The following is an 18099-nucleotide window of genomic DNA, read 5'->3' as shown; positions in this document are numbered from 1 at the left end:
TGCCCAAAGATGAAATTAGTAACCATACATTTCCATTCCAGCAATGTTCCAAGTAGTTCAGCTTCATAATCAGAACTAAAAATGAGAAAGAGTGAGGCTTCCAAGGGGCTTAATATGTGGTTATATGTAGTCTGTATTCCAGGGTAGAAGCACTAGACTATAGAACAGCAGACCCAGGAGGCCCTTCCTCAAGCCACCCAGTAAGGCTGGGAGATTAATTCCAGAAACCAATACAGACACACTGTGGCCATGGCATGTGGCTAGTCCAGCGGTTGCCCATTGGTCAGTGCGTCCTCATCATGACTCATGACCTGGCCTGATTTGTTCATGGCTCCCTACTAAACCTTGCTCTACCCAGTGTTCTGTGATCATGACTCTAGAGGTATTCACAAGCCAAGAGCTAGTAGTTGTGAATACTTGGCCCCAGCAGGGACCCAGGCTAAGCATAATAGAGACAATTAGGGACCACTTGTGGGTTTAAGTCCTGAAGAGGCCTTAGGTCTGGGTAGCTTAACTCTCTTGAGCAGCTCCCAGGAGTCTGTAATTACAGACCTTGAAGGAACAACCAAAACTGCAAAGTTGAGTATTAGTCCCTGTTACAGGCAGTGAAACTGGATCATAGCATGTTTCATCAGCATGTTCAAGCCCAAATCTAAAAAGTGACAGTTTTGTTTTGGATATGTAAGAGCGGCCTCTAATGGCAGGAGTTGCCCTGTGTAGAGGGTGAATGTCTTCTGGGTGGTTTGGATAGGGCTGTCTTGTGTCTTCTTGGCATGGACATTTAAGTTTCTTTAGGGAAATAGTCAGATGGGGCACAGCTGGGTCACAACAGCGATTGTTTGATTTTGAGATAGGGTCTCACTATGTGGTTTTGGTTGGCCTGGAATTCTACCTCTAGTCCAGGCTGGCCTGGAACTGAAAAATTCACCTGCCTCTACTTCTGGAGAGCTGGGATTAGGGCAGCATGCAGCTCTAGGCCAGGCACAGGAGTGAAACTTTGAATTGCACCTATGACCTTTGTGGTCTCAACAAGGAAGACTCCTGGTCTCCTCAGATCTCTATCAGCTGATTTATGTTTGTCTAAGTAACAGGACAAAGCTTTTAGTATCCGGATCTAACCAGACTTCCAGTTGGCTCCAATGCTGTGCGACTACTAGAATTATTGTTTCTGGAATCCCACATGAGAGAACCTACCGTTGGCTGAGTCTAAAAGTCCAGCTCTCCCCACCTCATCCTCAGGGAGTCTTGGGGTCTCTTAGGAGATCGGAGGACTTGTCCCCAGCTTGTGTCACACATGGATTGACGAGTAACAGCAGCTCAAAGCTCTTTAGTTGATTGTTCCTCAGCTTTAGTCAATCATCATTTTCTCTTGAAGAACTGTCTCTCCTGGGCACTTGAACTACACAGCATCTAGGAAAATGCAAACTCCTGTTCATAGCTGAAAACAGGGTGGTCCACAGTAAGTGAGCGCTGGTCCAGTGCAGAGCCAGAGTCACTCCAAAGCTCCCCTGCCCCTGCTCTCCAGGCACTTACCGTATCCACCATGCAGTCAGGATGTTTGTAGGAGGCAAGATGGGGTAAGGCTCCTGTGTGAGTCAGACCAGCCTGGCATCTCTCAGAAGGATAACAATAGCATCTAACACTCACTTGCAGATGGGTGCCAGACACCACGCCACATGAGCTACAGATACAAAATAAAATTCTGCTTTCTTTGAACCAATTCAGCTCTGCTTCTGAGTCTTTAACCCTGCCAGGCTGATGGGAATTCCCACAACTGCTGTCCTGTTCTATATTTTTTATATATTTCATGTTATTATATTTTGAGATAAGGTCTCTTTTTTTTTTTTTTTTTTTTTTTTTGGTTTTTCGAGACAGGGTTTCTCTGTATAGCTCTGGCTGTCCTGGAACTCACTTTGTAGACCAGGCTGGCCTCGAACTCAGAAATCCGCCTGCCTCTGCCTCCCGAGTGCTGGGATTAAAGGCGTGCGCCACCACGCCCGGCTGAGATAAGGTCTCTTACTACATAGACTTGGTAGTCCTAGACCAGGCTGGCCTGGAACTCACAGAGTTCTACCTACCTCTGCCTCTTGAGTGTTGGGATTAAAGATGTGAGCTACCATTTCATACTTGACATCCTTCTCTAAAGCCTGGTGTACTGAGGCTGTCATCTGACCTCCTCTCTCCTATTCCACCACCAAGAGACCCAGCCACGCTATCCATGGACCACATGACCATGCCACCTCCCTGTAACCTTTGCCACATGACCATTCCCTTGGGGCTGTTCTCAATGCTCATTCACCTCTGAGCCCGAGAATACAGTCAGGAAGCAGGAGAAGGGATTCCTTACCATATCCCCCGACACGTACCTCCACCCACCCTACCCCAACCCCGCTCCAGGACTTTTCTCGGCTCTTTCATCTTCAAATTCGTCTGCAGTCTCCAGTGGCCCAGTGGGACAATCAGCGTCTACTCTGAAAGGATTCAGGCTTTTACAGGGGCTAGGAATAGTCATGAAGTTCAGACTATTTTCCACTTGCAAAAGCTCCAGAGACAGGAAGTGCAGAAAGGCCTGTGGCAGCTGAGGTGTGGGAGGAAAACAGTTGTCCTCTTTATCCTTATCCTTTGAGGCTCTGCATCTGTGGATTCAACCCACCATGGACAGGGGTAAATGCACTTGTAATGAACATATACAGACTTAAAAATTATTCCTAAACAGCACAGTGTATCATCTATCTTCACCCTGTTAGCTATAAGTAGTCTAACCAGGCACAGCGGGGTATTTTCTGTGTGAGCTCAGCACTTGGAGCAGAGGCAGAAGGACTACCATGAGTGAGAGACTGGTATGGGTTACAACTGATAGTTCTCTGCAGGCTAGGACTCTGTAGCCAGACATTGTTTCCAAAAACCACAACCAGACCGATTTTAAAAGGAATTAAGATGATTTAAGGTATTCGGGAGAATACATTGTGGATATGTGCCTCGGGAACTCGAACACCCGTTGATTTAGGAGGCCCCAGAGCCAGTTCTCAACAAATATGGAGAGAGAATGTACAAGGAGAAAGGTACAAATTAATCTTACCAAGGATTGCCTCTCTACCCAGGTTTATCTCCACACCACAAACAAGGACACAGACGTGGAGCATTAAATATCTGCAACAGTTGGAGAAAGTCCCTGTTTTGCCTTAAGAACCATCTCCCTATTTGAATTATAGGAGAACTAGGGGCCAACATGTCCCCTAGGGTAGGTTCCTCACCTACAGGGGAGCTGGTCTAACTGCCTTGCTTCCTGATTGCCACATGGTGTCACTGTTATAACTTGACCTTGCATAGTCCAAACTCAGTAAGTGTCTGTACCTGGCTGCACTTGGGTTCCCGAGGGAGGTCAGTCCTCCCCTCCAGAGGGAAGCTAGCTTAATCCAGTTAACACCCCTGCTGCTCCCCTGGTCTACTTGGTGCAGTTGGCCCAGATGTCTGCATCTGGATTAGGTTCCAGGCCCATCACATCCCGTAGCCTTTCTCTTCTTACATACCAACAATCAAGAACGGTAGCCCTACAACATGCAAGCTGATCTTGTCACACAACTTTCATAGAATATCTGGGCTTTGAGGCTGTGGAGGAAGCAGGGATGTAGCCCTAGGGGTGACTTTGGAGAGACCTCCACTCTGGTGGAGCCAGGATTTTTGGCTTTGCCACAGGGAAAAAAAAGTTCAGGATTCAATATGGATCAAAGTTAGAGTGTAATAAGAAAAAGATTTTAAAATAGATTCAGGGGGGCTGTAAAGATGCCTCAGCAGTTAAGATTGCTTACTGTTCTTGCAGAGGAATGGAGTTCAGGTCCCAGCATCTATATCAGATGGCTCACAACTGCCTGTATCTCCAGTCCCAAGGGAGTCAGCACTCCGGTTCCTAAAAATACATGCATTCACATGCATATACACATACATGTACATATAAATAAAAATAAATAATCTTAAAGACTAAATAAACTAGATTTAAGCATGTGTGTTAGAGAAGAAAGATGCTCATGAGAGAGAGAGAGAGTGCATACTCAAGACAGGATTCGCAGAAGGGTCAGGTGCCTGTGACCATCTTAACACACTAATTATATAGGGAGGTGGTGGTGGTTTCTTAAGCCATTGTTCACAGGGTTTCAGTAATAATTGCTTTTATTTATTGGGGTATACGTCTGTCACGGTACAGTTGAGAAGGTCAGGGAACAATCTGCAGGAGCTGGTTCTCTCTGACCATGTGTCGTTCTGGGCGATCAAACTCGCTCATGCCATGGGGCTTGGTGGCAAGTGCCTTTACCTGGGGCATCGTCTACCTGACTGTATGCATTGTGCTTGTAAGGGACATTATTGTCATTGTTGTTTTCTTTTTTTTCCCTCTAATGGGAATGAGATTGTAGGGTAGTGTCTCAGACACATTGGAGAGGATTATAGGGTGGTTAAAGAAAAATAGGTCAAAAAAGGCCTCCTTACTATAAGAAGGTCATGCGGAAGGTAAGGTATTTGTTTTGACTGTGCGCAAGGTTCATAATCTCAGCAAATTACTGTTTACAGCCGGCAAGAGTAGGAGGTGACTCTCAAAGGTCAGCTGTGCTTAGGCTTCAAGCATGGTTGTTAACATTCTCAGATGAAATCTCTGTTAAAAAAAAAAAAAAAAAAGAATATGGTTGGCCGTGATGTCACATGCCTTTAATGCCTGCAGCAGAGACTCTGGTCTTCTGTGGGGTTGAAGCCAGCCTGGTCTATATTGTTAAGTCCTAGGCTGGCCTATAATTCTGTCCAATGTATGTGAGAGACTACCCTATGATCTCATGGCTCGGTGCTACCTGAGGATGAGTAGAATCGATGAGTCAAAGATGCCAAGGTTTGGGACCAAGAACCCTCAAAGAAACCTGGCAGTCCACTTGTGAGCAACTGTGGAGAAATTAATCAGTTTAGACATGAAGGAAAGACTATAGGCGAGGTAAAGATTGGCTGGGGAGACTCCTGATCGGGCCTTTATTTAAGCAGGCCCCCGGCAGTCGGGAAGAGTGGCAGTTTAATGGGGTGATTATGGCCCCAAATCCTGTGAGGTCCTTACTGCGGTTTCTGTGATTTACACTATTCTCAGATAGGCCAGCTCCTCCCTGCATCCTTATTTCAGTGACTTTAAGCCACAGTGTAGAGCTGAGGAATGGAGCAGGGGGTGAGGGTGGTGGGGGGGTGGACCATCAGAAGCGGACTCTGGGGTAGGGAGCGGTGGTCCCCATCTCCCTGGTGATAAGATTTACCTGTGTGTTGGGTAAATGCCCCCTGCCGGTCCTGAAGCAGCATCAGCTCCTAGGTACCTCTGAGCCGCAGAGTCTCGAACTCTGGTTAAACCATTCCTTTATCAGCTGCTTTTCATGAGACAGTCTCCTGCCTAGAGCAAAAATATCCTTCATGTTTGAGTAAAGTCAGTGTCAGGAAGGTAGCCAGGTGTTTAAAAAAATGTAAAATAAAATCAATGGGCTTTGCTGAAAGGCAAGGGTGTGTCTTATTTCTCTCTGCAAACATGCCTGCTGAGTGCTAGACCCAGGGGTCCAGAGCTACACACATCCTGGAGCAAAGCCTTCTGGATACTCGAATATAGACGACCTGAGGGAACCCTGGGAAAAAAACAAGGCTCAGAGAGGTTAAGCAAGGTACAGGCTCACAGAGACAGGAGGGGGCACGGTGGGAATTCGAAGCACTCCTGATTGATGGCGCCCCAAACCCAGACCCCTAACCACAGACACACTGGAACAGAAACCCAGTTGATCCTTAGTATCTATTCCCTGTAAACAAAGTCAGGCCTTAAAGAGAACTTAACAAGATTTGACGGGAGCTTTGAGCAGCAGTGGGCCTGGTTCTTTAGGTCATAGGCAGCACACAGCTATCTCACCATCCCTTTCTAGCCTGCCAGCTCTCCTCTCAAGGCCTAAGGAGAAGGGTCAGCCTCTGTCCTCCTTCTGACTCATTGTTTATTATCTCTGGCTGGAAGGAACCCTGGCGGGTGTGGAAGGGAGGCTAGGCGCCTGCACCTGAGCTTCTGGCTGGAAGTGACCTGGCTAAAGGCTTTCTGCCCATCCAGGAGCAACAGGCCATTGTAAGCTTTAAAAAGAAAAACAGGATTATTATTAAATTTTGTGTGTGTGTGTGTGTGTGTGAGCGAGACAATACCCATTTATTGGGACAACTGGGAAGATAGAGGAAAATGGAGGGCAGAGGAACCTCTCCTACTCTTCCCGTCTGTAGATAACTACAATCAAAATGTTAGTGTCTCTCATGCGTTTCTGGGTTTGCTTTTCAATTCTTTTCTCCAGCGTGAGAAAGCTACATTTTTTTTGCATACACACACATGTATGTATGTATGAACACACTTCACCTGTATACATATATGTATAATTTTAAAATAATGGGCTATTCTTAGAATGGTTTTAGATGTACAGAAACGTTTAGGAGATAGGAGAGGGTAGAGAGAAGGCTCCCAAGTTAAGAGCAGTGGACTTGAGTTCAGTTCACTCCTGTAACTCCAGCTCCAGGGAATCTGATGTCCTCTTTTGGCCTCTGGAGACACTGCTCTCATGTGACACCCCTCCACCATACATATACATAATTATTTAAAAAAAAAATCAAAGCCATGAGTCTCCTTGTCTGGCTTTTAAAAACAGTGAAAAGGAAGAGGAGGAAGAGGAGGAGGAGGAAAAAGAAGATAGTATAGAAAGTCCCCAGGCACCTTGTTCTGCCTCCTCTGTACGATTTCTGTTACTGTGGATACCTTGACTTAACTGGGATGTTTATTCCCATCACTGAGTCATTGCTGGAGGATTATTATTCCCTGCAGTCTAGCATCTACACTAAGGTTCACCCTGACGCTCACGCTATGGGTCTGTGAGACCTGTCCTGCCATGTTCCCTTCATTGTGACATCATGCAGAACGGTTTCCTGCCATGACTATCCCCCAGGGCTCACCCAGTCATCTCTGCCTTCTCTGTCCCCCATTCTGGACCCTGGCAATTACTGATGCTCTTACAGGAATCCCTATAGTTTCTTTTGTATTATTGTCGAATCAGCAGCCAGGTGTGGTAACACAGGCCTTTCATTCCAGCGCCTCGAGGCAGGTGGATCTCTGTGAGTTCAAGACCATTGGGTGTACATAGAGAGATTCAGGCTAGCAAGCAAGGATTATACAGGCAGACCTTGCCTCTTTGGGAGGGCAGTAGATGTCTAAACCCGAGAAGCTGGTGAACACGTAAACCCCTCCATGCCTGTGTAGGCACATCCAAACCTAGAGTGAGAGCATGCCTGTCATCCCATTTGACTGCTTGTCCAAGAGTGAGAGTTATTCTGACATTTGTCACCACTGATAGGTTTCCCTAACTTTTCCTAAAAATGGAATTAAATAGTGTGTGTGATTGATTTTAATATTCTGCTGCTTGTTGATTATTTCATGAAAGTTACCATCTCAATTTGATCTTTTTCAAAAGTGTGTGTGTGTGTATGTGTGTGTGTGCGTGCTCGCACACCAGAGGGTAACTTTTGGGAGTTAGTTCTCTATTTCCACACTGCAGGTTCTGGGAAGTCAGGTGCCCAGGCTGGTTGGGGCACTGTTAGCTACTAAGCCATCTCTCCTGCTCCACCTCAGCCATTTCTAAGCTGTGGTGTTCAGAGCGCTGGCTAGTGCGCCCAGTCTCCGTGTGCTGTAAGGTGGGAGCTGAGCTCATCCGAGACCTATGTAAAGCCCAGATGTCCTTGCTGTGTGTGTTGCTCTGAGCTCCGTTTTTGATGTATCTCATAAAGTTTTACATCTGTACTCCCATTCAATGAAAGCGCTTCCCATTTCTCCTCTGCCTCATCTCATTCATGGACCATTAAGAGACAAGCTTCCTGGCCTCCAAGTGGCTGTGGGTGTTTAGATTTCTTCCTGTTATTGATCTATAATTCAATCCTACTGTAGACAGATAAATTGTTCATATACCTGAATTATCTTGATGTTATTGAGGCAGCTTTAGTGCACATATGATAATTTTTTAGAGAACAATTGTTCTCTTTGTACTTAAAGAGAAGGTTATTTTATTTTTAGTAGATACTATTTAAGTCATTGTGGTAACACATGACCTTAGCATAGGCTAAAGAGACAGACAAGAAGATCAGAAATTTGTGGCCAGCCTGGGCTACCTTTGGGCCAGAGCTATAACCTCAGAGGGCGAAGGCACTTGCTTGCTGCCAAGCTTGACAGTCTGAGTTGAGGCTTCAGAACTCACGTACTGGAGGGAGCCAACTCCTTCAAGTTGTCCTTTGTTTGTTTGTTTTTGTTTATTCGAGACAGGATTTCTCTGTGTAGCCCTGGCTGTCCTGGAACTCACTCTGTAGACCAAGCTGGCCTCAAACGCAGAAATCCGCCTTTCTCTGCCTCCCAAGTGCTGGGATTAAAGGTGTGCACCACCACTGCCTGGCTTCAAGTTGTCCTTTGGCATACATATCAACACACAAATTAAAAAAGAAATACAGATAGTATTTAATACATGTTGATTAGGTGAGGCATGTTGATGGTGTTGTCGGGGTTTAAATATGCAGAATAATTGTCTGCCTACTTGATCATTGAACTATTGAAAAGTAGGCATAGAAGTAGTATCAGACTACAATGTACCATTTTCCATGCTCCTCCCTCATCCTCTGCCCTGCCCCGCATCCCCCCCCCTTTTTTTTGTTTGCCCACTTGTTTTAGGAACTGTCCACTTGTTTTAGGAACTAGCATATGTATTGTGGATGTATCACAATCTGCTTCAGAGTAATTGAAGAAGCTTTTCATCCACATTAGGAGAGTCGTACAAGAGTAAATCTTGAGGGGCTGGAGAGACCTCTCCGTGCTTAGAAGGACTTGGCTGCTCTTGCAGAGGACCCAGGTTCAGTTCTCTATACCCATTCTGTGGCTCACAACTGCCTGTGACTCCAGTTCCAGGGGAATCTGATGTCCTCTTATGTCCTCCATGGGCACTGCATGCATACAGTGCACAGACATACATGCAGGAATATTCACACACAACATAAAAATAAATCTTAGGGAACAAAAGGAGCAAACTGTCATTCCTCTGCCCTTTGGTCTTATATGGTCATAACTCATTTTATTAATGTGTAAGTTACAAATATGTAACAGTAGATTCTCTTGCTTCAAACAACCATGAGATTGAGAGCATAACAGGGAAGGCTATGTGCACAGTGCCCATCCTGGTATCTATTGTTCTTTGGTGTAGGATCAGTTCACGATCTGGTGTTCTTCCCCTTCTGGTGAAGGGCTTCCGTTAACATTTCTTGAAAGATAAATCTGGCGTGGAAAGGTGGCACACCTATAACCTCAACACTCAGGAGGCAGAGACAGGTAGATCTCTGAGCTCCAGGCCAGCCAGAGTTACACAGTAAGATCCTATCTCGAACAACAACAAAATCAACCAACCAAACAAAAACACCAAAAACCTGAAAACAATAACAACAGTAAATCTATTGGTGCTTCGTTCATTCAGTTTGTATTTTATTTTATTTTATTTTATTTTATTTTATTTTATTTTATTGAGACAGGATCTCACTACGTAACTCTGGCCATTCTGGAACTCACAGAGCTCTAGCTGCTGCTTCTTGCTCCTGAGTGTTGGGATTAAAGACATTGCGTCACCACGACTGGCTGGTTAATTCTTTTAGCCTTCACTTATCTAAAAAAAAAATCTTTATTTTACTGTATTTCAGGAAAAAAAATTTATGTGAGCAAAGAATCCTCAGTAGACAGTATTTTTCCCCATCAGATGGTACCCGACTGTATTTCAGCTTACATTATTTTTAATGTTGTTTGCTATGGTCCTTAGCTCTGTACTTTTTTTCTTCAACTGCTTTTAAAAAAAAGATTTATTTATTTTATGTACATAAGTACACTGTAGCTATTTTCAGACACACCAGAAGAGAGCATCAGATCCCATTACAGATGGTTGTGAGCCACCATGCCAAGGTTGCTGGGAATTGAACTCAGGATCTCTGGAACAACAGCCAGTGCTCTTAACCGCTGAGCCATCTCTTCAGCCCCTCTTCCCCTGATTTTATTATTTTATTTTTCATTAGCATTAAGCAATTAGATGGTAATATACCTTGATACAGTTTTTTTTGCTGTTTCTTGTACATATAGTTGATATTATTGGCTGTGACATAGGTTTACAGTTTAAAATGAAGTTGGAAACTTTTCAGCCTTTATTTCCTCATTTTTTTTCTTTTATTTACTGTCTGTCACTGAGGACTCCAGTAATACTTGTATTTACCCACTGGCATCTGCCCCACACCTTGTTAATAATTCTAGCCTCAAATTGGACATGGAGGCACATGCCTTTAAACCCAGCACTTGCAAGGCAGAGACAGGTAGATCTCTGTGAGTTCGAGGTCAGCCAGATCTACAAAGTGAGTCTACACAGAGAAACCTTGTCTCAAAAACTATAATAACAACATTATTATTTATTATTATTATTACATGCTACTCCTTTAGTCTCGATCCTCCATTTGGACATTTCTATTGCAGCACCTTCAAGTTCACTAGCCTATTTCTCTACGTGTTGAATCTGCCACTCTCAACCAGTTTATTCTTCGCCTCACGCTGCCACTTTCACCCTTGGCCATAGGATTTGGGTCTTTTTATGCCTTCCATTTCTGTGTTTGACAGGCTCAGTGGACATATCAAATATAGTTATTTCTGTGATGCCGAGGACCGATCCCAGGCCCTGTGTGTGCTAAGCAAGCAATCTTCTACTGGGTCATGCCGCTAGCCCCATGATACCTTTTGTGACGTCTGGGTCGGTTTTGATGATTTGTGTTTTCTTTTCCCCATGGCTCATCTGTCCCTGCTTCTTTGCATGCCAGACATTGTGAGTTTAAAGCTTTTGGGTAGTAGATATTTTTATATTTCTATAAATATTCTTGAACTTTGCTCTGGGATGGTTATTTGGGACAGCTCAGTGTTTTTGAATCTTGCTTTGGAAGGCAAGGCCACGGCCATGTTTATGAGAGGGTTAATTTCCCACCATGGAGACGAAACCCTTCTTGGTCCCCTGACAGATGCCCTGTGAGCTATGAACATTTTCCACTCTGGCTGGTGGGAACCAGAACTAGTTCCAGCTCTGTGTGACTCTGAGGTTTTTTCCTTGGTCATTCAACTGGCATGTCCCTAGTCTCAGATGATCTCCATATGGGCACATGCCAATTAGGATCTCTCCTATTTCTAGAACTTTCTCTTTGTTCAGCCCTGTCCTTTCTGGTACTCATTCTGACCTGGGATTTCTGTCTTGATCTCCCTAGACAACTACCTCCATGTCCCCAAAGAAGGGAAACTGTCACCTTTATCTACTCCTAGACTCCATGTTACCTCCATGTCACAACAGAACAGTTTTTCCTTATCTGCAGGGATTGCCATCTGTCTCCTGCTCTCTCCTTTGGCAGTTATTCCTCTTAGTCTTCTAGTTAGAAATCCTTCCTATGACCCTCTACAGCTCAGGCACCCTGAAAACATTGAAACAGCCTATCTAATTTCTAAGAAAGGAAGAAACTTGGTTTTAAGGTAGAAATGCAACAAAACACTTGGTATTTGTTCTGGAAACACTGAAAAGATCTTTCTAGGAGGGAAAAGGAAAAAAGGACAAAGGATGGATATGCTGGGCAGAAGTCTTGTCTCTGTGTTCTCTCTAAAAGCTCCTTGTATCACATGCATTCATTTGCAGTCCCCTGGGTCTGTTTATGGTCTCAGATGCCAACTCTGACAGCAGCTAATCTTCCCAAGATCAGCCCGCAGCTGTGGCAGGAGCCTGGGATGTCTTCATGACCTTGATATTAGGGCAGCTTGGTTCCCAGTAACGTGGATGCACGACCTTCCCACTCTCCTGCTACATAGATCAGTGACTTACAAGGAAACAAATAAGAAAATAGACCAGGGCTTGGGGTTTAGTCTGTAAAGTATCCCTCAGTCACATTTTGAGCTCTGGAAACATGTACATACGTGGCACCAACTCCGGAGAATATACCAAACTGAGCACTCAGTGGCAGAGATCCCCAGAACTATAAAAAGCAAATAAATAAACAAAAAGAATTGTGGGACTGGAGAGGGAGCACAGGTGGCAAAGTATTTACCACGCAAAGCATGGGGACTTAAGATCTATCTCAGAATAGACATTTTCAAAAGCTGGGTGGGTGGTGCATGCTTTTAATTCCAGGGCTGAGACAAGAGGATCTCCGGGACTCAGTAGCCAGCCAACTGCTCGCTGAGTTCCAGGCCAGTGAGAGACCCGATCTCAGAACAACTAAAACAAACAAATACACAACCTCTCCCCAAGAAAGCAGAACCAACCCCCAAGCCAAAACAACATGAACAGCACCTGAAAGCAATCCTCATGGTTGCCTCCAGCCTCCGCACAAACCTGGGCACACATTTATATTCTCATCTTCCCCAACAACTTTTTCAAGCCTTGAGAGGTTTTCTTTTCATTGGTCTATTTTTTTTTCTATTACAGAATGAGCAAGGAAAGCTAAGCCTGAACTGAGAATATAAAGTGGCCCAGCTCAGTGAGCAAGAACAGAGTGAGTTGATGAGGCAGCTGGCAGTGTAGCAATGTCTTTATTAAAAGTCATTGTGATTCCCTAGATTGACCGGTTTCCTTCTGGTTTCATGGCAGAAGGTCTTAAAGACCTAGAATTGGTGTCCTTTCTTAGCACAGGTTCTCTTGTCTTCCTCTGGCCAGTGGGTCACATCCAGTACAGCTGCCCAGCCAGTTCAAACTCTAACCAGTTGTCATGTATGGGGAAACAAAGTACCCAAGTCATCTTAAGGTGCTGGCAGGGTGTGGGAGCCAATCATACCTCATCTTACCATGTTCTCAACCCACTGTGAAACAGACAATGGACCCAGGCGGAGCTAAGAAAGTCAGCATCATCCACAGCAAAGCTGTGGGTGGATGGTAGATGGGTGGATGGTGGATGATGGATGGTGGGTGGTGGATGATGGGTGTGGATGATGGTTAGATAGATAGATGGGTGAGCAGAGGGATGAATAGATGTAGAGATGGATACATGGGTGGATAGATGGATGAATGGATAAATGGGCAGATGGAGGGTGGAGAGATGACAGATAGATGGATACAAGTGAACTTGAACCAAAGATAGAAAATGTGTAGCAGTATTCTCAGATTAGAATTTCACTTGAAGATTAGGACATGTTTTTTTCCTTCAATCACAGTGTTTCTATAACCTCCTAGTCTAAGATTCTTGTTTTATAGATGAATCCACAAAGGCAAAATACTTTTAAAAATACTTCTTGGAAAAGTTATGGAGGCCTTAGTCCCAGCTCCTCCATCCACTGGCAGCTTCCATCAGTTAAAGGTATATAAGCAACTAACTTATTACCAACTATATAGGGCAGATGTCTGTAAATGACATCTACTCATAAATTACTCTAATTAAAAAGATTAAAAGATTTCCCCATATAACGTCATTACCGGTACTCATGGAATTCCAATGCTCATTCTGGAAAAGGAAAGCCAGAGGCAGAGTGGAAGTTAATGAGTTAGAACAGGCTTAGGAGTTACCAACCCTGATTCTTATCCAGAGACTGGGTGCTATAGTGGGGTGGGGATAAGGGATGTTGCCCAGGTCCCTGCATTCTTGCCTTGGGTATCAAACTAAAGACCATCTCAACCCTTATCAGTTCTCCACAAAGACAGATGCTTCTGTGTTGCTCTGCCATGCTCTTTGCATCCTTCCAATCCCTTCATGAGGAGGAGGAGGAGGAGGTGACACCCATCAAATTGGTGAATTGAGAACAGCAGCTCTCACTGGTCCAGTTTTCCCAGGGACAGAATCAAGTTATTCAGGGCCACTGAGATGTGACTGGTATTCTGGGACAAGCCCATCCTCCTTGGAACTCTGCATGCCAGCAGTCTAGTCTGGGAAGGGATGCCGAACAAGGTGTGGTATGAGGATTGGTTTTACCATTTATTCATTCATCTATCTATCTACCTATTTGTCCATATATACATCTATCCATCCATCTACCTGTCCATCTACCCAGCATCCACATCCATCATCCATCCAACCATCCATCCACTTACATGTTTATTCATTCTATAGTATTATCTATTGAGTGTTGTCACATACCAGATATTATGAGCACAGTGTTGAAAGTAGGCAAGGATCCAGATTCCAGGGAGGAAAATTGTCATCACTCCCATGGATGATCACTGTACCTAATACTAAGTGTCCCTGGGATCCAAGGCCAGAGGGACTTCACTGAGATTTCTGGGGAGAAGCAAAAAGACTCCAGGATACTAGGTATCCCTGTGTAGGATGGAGCAGATGTCAGAGGCTGGGCCACAGCTGTCAGAAAAACCCACACAGGTGACATTTCTAAGCCAGTGCTCTGCCTGTTGCATGGAATTGAAAAAGAAGGGGACTGGTGTACATGGAAGAGTGAAGGCTGTACCTGTCCTCGTGAGAAGCTGGTGTAGACAGGACATACAGAAAACAGCTCTGGAGCCAGGTGGTGCTTTGATCTTGCTTTGCATCAACAGTTCTCTCCCTTCTAGCTAGACCCTTTCTGGGAAATTTTTTTCATGTATACCATGGAAAAATTCCCTCTACCAAGCTGCTGTGTGGGTTAAGTGAAATTGTAACTTGCTTAGCGTGGGCTTGGCTTGAGTAAATACTCAGTATATGTCAACTCTCCATCAATGCTGGTTTCCTTTAGTATGTTGGTTTAAAAGGCCAGGGATGCAGCAGCTATATTTACATTCTCCAGTTAGCATCCTTGTAGGTCAGCATCACTGTGTGCTTTCAGACCTGTGCATTTAGAAGCCTAGTCAGATATGTTTGTCTGTACTGAGGCAGTGGGGAGCACCTTTTCTGTGACCCTCAATATTTGCTTACCAAGTTTCTGCTACTCTTGAGCCAACACCCTTAGGTTGCTCCTTTAGGGTGCTGTAGGCAGAGTCTGCCCCAGAAAGAAGTTGTGGTCCTTTGTCCTTCATGATCTCATCCCCAGAGCAGAAAGGCCACCACGAAGGGCACTTGCTTTCCCAGCTGATAGTGAACATAGCCTTATCCCACACATTTCTATTCAATCTTGAAGCATAAAAGGATTTATGCCAGTCTAATTAATGCACAACCCTCAACAGACCAGTTCTTAGGATTTCTGCTGCCCTTAGGCAAATCTGCTTCTGGCAAGTGGCTTTAATCTGACTGTTAGTATTGCTTCTGATGGGTAATCAAAGAGATCCCTGGTCTGGTCTTATGCTAAATAGACCAACCTTGGACTCTTAACTCAGAGGGAGTTGTTGTGTGCCCCTCACTGAGCGGAATTCATTCTTGGTTGCTCTCTGATAAGAATGAGTAGGTTTACAGAGGTGCATCTCTCAGGCTGTTTCTGATGGTGATGACTTCAATCATCCTGAAGGGAAGCCATGGACTCCCCTTCACAGGCAGTCCCTGTAGAAGACAGCTGTGGAAATGGCGTTGTTTGTTTCATTTCCAGTGTGATACAGAGGGCTCGAAGGGAGACATGTACAGGAACACTCTGAGTCTCATCCTCTGCTAAATTGTTTGGCTCGGTTCAGGGGTGGGGCACTCTGACATATAAAGCCCTTGTTAAAAGGAAAAAAAAAAAAAACCCTCCAGGCAGGGATCACAGCATTGATGGGAAAGGCCCATCGGGCTGCATATCCCATGTCTGGCTCCCTCCTGGGTACCTGCCAAAAGGCCAAGTGTGCATGCTTCACTCAAACTCAGGGTAGTTTTGCACATGTCTGCCAGTGCTGGGCCAGCTGTCTTCGTGTTCTGGGTGACCACATGTACACTGGAGTATATCTCTCACTCGCAGTAGTCTCTACCCTGATGGCTTTGCCTTGAGGTCAGAAAATGCTAACTTGCTTGAAATTGTCGCCTGTTCTGTCTTGGGTCCTCAGGCACCCGTCACTCCTCTTATGTGCAAGACAAATGTGGCTGCCGTGACAATGGGATGGCCATACCTCTTTGAAGGACATAGATGATGGATGTCCCATGTAGAGGTGACTAGCTTGGCAAGAGAGGCTGCAACGGGTGGAGTACAGAGCCTCCTCTCTTCCTTGGGAGGTTTTGTTCTTTCGGCATCGCACAGAGAGAGTAGGAAGCTGTCCAATCAAGATCCAGGCTCAGCCTCCCTGTTCTGTGCTCTCATCTGCAAAGAGCAGGGGCAACACCCATGATATGTGCTGTTTACTGGATTTAATGAAACGGTCCATGCCAAGCGCTGACACCATTCCACCCATTCCTGTTTCTCAACGTGTTATTTTGGAAGGGCTGAAACCTCAGGAACATTGAAAAGAAAGGACAATAGATGCCCATTCAGTAGATGCCCGCATGCTTGCTTTATTAGTTTCCTCAGGCTGCCATGATAGACTGCCTCAGCCTGCCAGCTTCACAACAGAGGTATTTTCTCAGTGTCGGCTGCTGGCAGTTCAGGTCGAGGTGTTCTAGGGCTGGTTTCTGGTGAGGCCTCTCCTTCTGGCTTGCAGAGAGCATCTTCTCACTATGTCCTCATGTGGCCCTCCCCTCTGCATATGCACCCCTGCTGTCCCTGTTCCTGTACATAAGGACACCAGTCCTTCTGGATTAGGCACTCACCCCATGATCTCATTTAACTTTTCTTCCTAATCCCCAAATAGTCATACTGGAGCCTAGGGCATCAACACAGATTTGAGGGAACATACAGGTCAGCACATATTTCTGGGGGGTTGTGGGTGGTGTATATGCCGTGTGTGTGTGTGTGTGTGTGTGTGTGTGTGTGTGTGTGTTTGAATGTGCTCGCCATGTGAGCATGGAGGGTAGAGGTTGGCGTTGAGTCTTTTTCTATTGCTTTCCACTTTATTTCTTTCATTTTAATTTATTTTATTAAAATAAGATAGCCAAAGAAGCATCAGATATCTTGTCAGACACAATAAAAACAAAGCAAAGCTGTCACTCCAAATCATTACAAAACTTGTATTTCTGACTCTCTTCTAGACAGTGATGTGACTGGAGACAGGACAGGACCCACCTTATTTTGGGGGGACCAGGTCTCTCATTGGACTTGGAACTGCTGTTTTCCCTAGACTGGCTGGCCAGTGAACCCCCGAGAGCTGCATGATTCTTAGCTGTCTGCTGAGGCTGGGGCTGCACTACAACACTCAGCTCCTGTGTGGGTTCTGGAGATCCAAAGTCAGGTCCTCACACTTGCTTAGCAAGCAAGCTCCGCACTGAGCCATCGCCCAGCCCCAGTCCTATACTTTTTAATAAGAATACACTCCATCTTTCCACCCTGTGGGTCCTGCATGGGTGAGAATGCATGTATTGCCTTGTATGGGAAATTTCCTACTGGATATGGAGAGTAGAAACCTTCCGCTGAATACAATGGGTCTATAGGTGTGTGCATGTGTGCATGTAATAGTTAGCAAAGGTCCTATAAGCTTGCTTTGCTATTTGTTCCTTAAGATAACTCCAAAGCAATGACTTTTTAGAACTCTAGATAGAACTGGAGGGATAGCTCAGCAGTTAAATGTGCATGCTCTCTTGCAGAGGACCCGAGGTCAGTTCCCTATACCCATGTCAGGTGGCTCACTACCACCCACAACTTTAGCTCCAGGGAATCCAACAACCCTCTGGCCTCTGTGAGCACTACACACATACACTTACCTGCCCATATACGTAACTAAAAGTAAAATGATTAAAAATTCAAAGCTGTAGAAAAACTTTATTTCTGTTAACTTTGCCTTAAGTAACTTCTCTCCATGCCAGAAAAATATTTAATCATACTACATACATAGAATCACAGCTATAAACAAAACAAAACAAAATAAAATAAAACATACCCTAGAGAAAGAGTATTGGAAACCCGGAAGGGGGGGTGACTAAACTATTGCAAGTAGAAAGCACATAAGGTGTTTTCATAATTCTGTACCAGTCATTACATTGTTTATAAAATTAAAATGCATCTGGGTGTGGTGATATACATCTGTAATCCTAGTACTTGGGAGGGAAAGGCAGGAAGATCAGAAATTTAAGATC

General features: G+C 44.9%; 1 protein-coding gene across 14 annotated transcripts in view; it reads left to right on the top strand.

The window, feature by feature from the left end:
* Positions 1–18099, top strand: part of Tacc2 (transforming acidic coiled-coil containing protein 2) — a 216586-nt gene that overhangs the window by 54283 nt on the left and 144204 nt on the right. The window lies entirely within an intron of this gene.

Source organism: Mus caroli, unplaced genomic scaffold, assembly GCF_978045245.1.
Source record: "Mus caroli unplaced genomic scaffold, Mus_caroli_1 scaffold_8, whole genome shotgun sequence".
NCBI classification, from domain to species: domain Eukaryota; kingdom Metazoa; phylum Chordata; class Mammalia; order Rodentia; family Muridae; genus Mus; species Mus caroli.
Note: the sequence above shows the minus strand (reverse complement) of the source record. Positions and strands in the feature narration are given on the sequence as shown.